This window comes from Zonotrichia leucophrys, chromosome 1A, assembly GCF_028769735.1.
Source record: "Zonotrichia leucophrys gambelii isolate GWCS_2022_RI chromosome 1A, RI_Zleu_2.0, whole genome shotgun sequence".
Classification (NCBI taxonomy): Eukaryota; Metazoa; Chordata; class Aves; order Passeriformes; family Passerellidae; genus Zonotrichia; species Zonotrichia leucophrys.
In genome coordinates, this window is record NC_088170.1 from 65,098,553 (window position 1) to 65,102,024 (window position 3,472).

The 3,472-nt window shown below is 43.6% G+C and overlaps 1 long non-coding RNA gene across 1 annotated transcript; it reads left to right on the top strand.

The window, feature by feature from the left end:
* Window positions 1–929: 929 nt before the first annotated feature.
* On the top strand, window positions 930–3,030 carry LOC135458091 (uncharacterized). Its single transcript, XR_010442850.1, has 2 exons — window positions 930–1,243; window positions 1,336–3,030. It is a non-coding gene; the product is annotated as an uncharacterized LOC135458091 (long non-coding RNA).
* The last annotated feature ends 442 nt before the right edge of the window (window positions 3,031–3,472 follow it).

Genomic DNA, 3,472 nt, shown 5'->3' on the forward strand with positions numbered 1-3,472 from the left:
CTGTTGTCAGTGGCCTCAGTGATCACTCTGGGTCCATTCTGCTGCAGGATATTCTGTAATTCTGTGATCTCCAAGGAGGAGATTTCATTGCCTCTCAGATCAGCCTGTTCCAGTGCCTCAGCACACTCCTCACCCTCCAGCTGGGTACCTCTCTTGTTTTCCTGTGTTTCTCCTTTTGGGCTTGCTTAGGCAAGGGCATCAGCAGATTTTAGCTGGCTGGACATTGCTGTCTGGTCCCATTTTGAGTGACAGTGGGGAATGTCACCTCAAGTAAATCCCTTCCCAGGGCTGCCTGGGGAGCAGAAATGGGGACATCTGGAATGATATGGCAGCCCAAGGCATGAAAATATTCCCGGTGGAGACCCCATGCTGTCTGTGGAGCCCAAACCTTTGCAAGCCCAGCAAGGATCAACCCTCCCTGCCCTGCCTGATGACCCGTGCTGCCCAAGGCCACAGGAAAAGCTGAGCTGGGCTCAGTCCCTGGAGAGCTGCACAAGGGATGAAGGGGAGGAAGATGATGCCAGTCCATCATGGTGTGACTTGGCAGAGCTGCAATGGTGCTGCATTAATTTTGGCTTTTGAAACTCTGTTCCATTATGAGAGGAATGGACCAGAAATTGTGTAATTACTGGAGCTGCAGCCTGAGGAGGACATGACAGTCAAAATCTCTTTGTATAGAGTTCTAAAGATTGAATACATGTAAAACATCTTATGTCAGTATTATAACAATGTAGGGGGATACAGTATGGGTAAATGAAGGTGGTATAGAATGTAATCTTATTCCCTAAAGATTTGCAGCTGAAGCAGTTACTAAAGATTAGGAGCAGGCCTGATGGTAACAGGCCACACCTGTAGCCAATAAGAACAGCGCTATAAAAGAGTGGATTGGTGGGCTCAAGAGTCAGTTGGCTGCTGTGAGGACCAGGAACAGTCAGTGCTTAGAGGAGCTGCCTGTGAGAAACATTGAAGAGATATGAAACCCTGGCAATGTGGAATCCTTGCACTATAATGATATAGAACTGTTGCAATATATAAGACAACATGGACAAGGGATGAAGGGGAGGAAGATGATGCCAGTCCATCTTGGTGTGACTTGGCAGAGCTGCAATGGTGTTGCATTGATTTTGGCTTTTGAAACTCTGGTCCATTATGAGAGGAATATTGTGTAATTACTGGAGCTACAGCCTGAGGAGGACATGACAGTCAAAATCTCTTTGTATGGAGTTCTAAAGATTGAATACATGTAAAATGTCTTATGTCAGTATTATAATAATACAGATATTTAATGTGTAATCTTAAATTTATGACGTGACCAAAGGGTTTATCCTCTGATAGGTGACATCCTGAGCTGCACCAAGGGCTGATGATGAATAGTCAAATGTGCTGCAGGGGACAACCACAGCCAGGCAAGCCATAAATTTAAGCTCTTCGTTCTCTGCTGAGACCAACCTACAGCATTTATATAAAAATATGACACAGGTGCACATTCCACCTGAAAAGAGGGGTTGACAACACTAAGATTTCCCTGCACAGAGCCTCTGTTTTTCCTGCCAGAGGTGCATTGCAATAGACACAAACATTAACATTTTCTGCTTCACAAGGCAACTGCTGCATGGGGAATTTTTCATCCAATAGTGTGGAAATAAAAAATATTTGACAGAGGCAGAGCCTGAATGGCATGTATGAATAATCAAAGGCACCAGCCTCCATCTGGGGTTTACAAAATGCTGTAGCACACTGAAGGTTTTTTCTAAACAACCTCCTTGAAGTTTGAATTCTTGAGCTTCCAGACTTCTCAAGGCCCAAAGGCACTGAAGAAAAAAAAAAAAGGATGTACAAACAGAATTTTAAATAAAGCTCTCTCCAGAGAAGAAACTAAAAAAGAAAGAGACTTTTCTCCTGCAAAGGAGAAAAAGAGCTGAACACACAGGTCCTTTGTTGCATTAGACCCTTGAACTTCTCTACATGGTGCTATCATTTCCAGTGGCTTTGTCTCAGGGTTGCTAACACCAGGAAAAAACAATCCAGGATTCTATCAGCCAGCTTCATTTTGAGGGAGACTTCCAGGAACTAGAAATCCCACCTCAGCTGTAACTGTTTTATTTTTGTGAAGCAGCAGAACAGAGTCTGGAGGAAGGATTCCTGTGGAGTCAGTCAATGGAGCAGCTCCCTCTGCTCTGGCACAGACCAGCCCAGAGAGCTGGTGGTCTGTCTGAACTCATAAACTGCTGGAGACTTTGAAATGCTCTCTGTGTTGGTCACCAAAGCTCTTGCCTCCTGCCCAGTTGTGTAAATCTCAGTCCTGATGTGAATGGCGAAACTGCAATTTATCAGTGACCTGGGTCTTGGCTTTTAATTCCTAATAAAATCTCTGGAACATGAGCATGCATCCAACATCACCACCCAGGACACTGAACTTTGGGAAAGACTGCCTGTGTCTGTCTTCAGGGAGATGCAATTAAATGAGGGTCCTCAGTTGGGTTTGATCCCTGGAAATCCTTGAGGGTTTTGGATACTTCATGAGGATTTTTTAATTAGGAGCAAATATGTAGTACCTTGTTTCATACATGTGGCACCTGCTGCTCATTGCAGGCTGGAGACCTAAAGGACAGGCAGGTTGTGGTCAAAAATTGAGCAAAGTTCTGCAGACCCCTGAGGGTAATCCTGCCCCACTGACCTGCATGGGATGGAGCTCCCTGCAAGAGGCACTCCTGACTGCATGCAAACTTTGAGAAAGGAAAATCAAAGCCCAATGAGTCTATTGTGAGAAACAGCTCCTCACTTTTCATAGTTTAGGAAGGTTTATTAAACCTTATCAAAAATACAACAGAAGACTGAATAGAGAAAAAAGAGAGCAAAGGATTTTCCCTGCCATGTGCTCAGCCCCCTCACAATGGAGGTTTTCCCTTTTTAACCCTTTAACCCCTCCCAAAGTTCTGTCCATCAATCCCTTCTTCTCTGTCCAGGGGTGGAGATCTCTTCCTCAAACCCTGATTGGAGTCAGGTGTTCCATAGTGACAAGCCAGGTGACCCCTGGTAACCATGTGAGGGAGTAAAACATAACTATAAATCTATAAAACTTTTCTTAACTTGTATGCATGATATTTGTCCATTAATTGTGAGAGTCAATCATTGCATTATGATTGATTACTCATCTATCACACTATAAAGGAAAAAAACTTGTCCACAACAAGAATTTACAGATAAACATCTGCTGCCTAAGTGAATTTTGCATAGAAACTGATTAGTTTCAGCACATTAAGGCACTGAATAACCATTTAAATGTGGCTTGGGTTTTTTTTTCCTGAGCTTCTGGCTCAGCAGATAAATGGGGAAAAGAATGAGAAAAAAATAAAGGGAAGAAAAAGCTGCTGCCACGTCAAAGTACTCTGGGTTTAAATATCTCCTGTGCATCCCCACATAAGCATTTTGATCCCTGACAAATAAAAGAACACATACCCCTGGGAAAGAA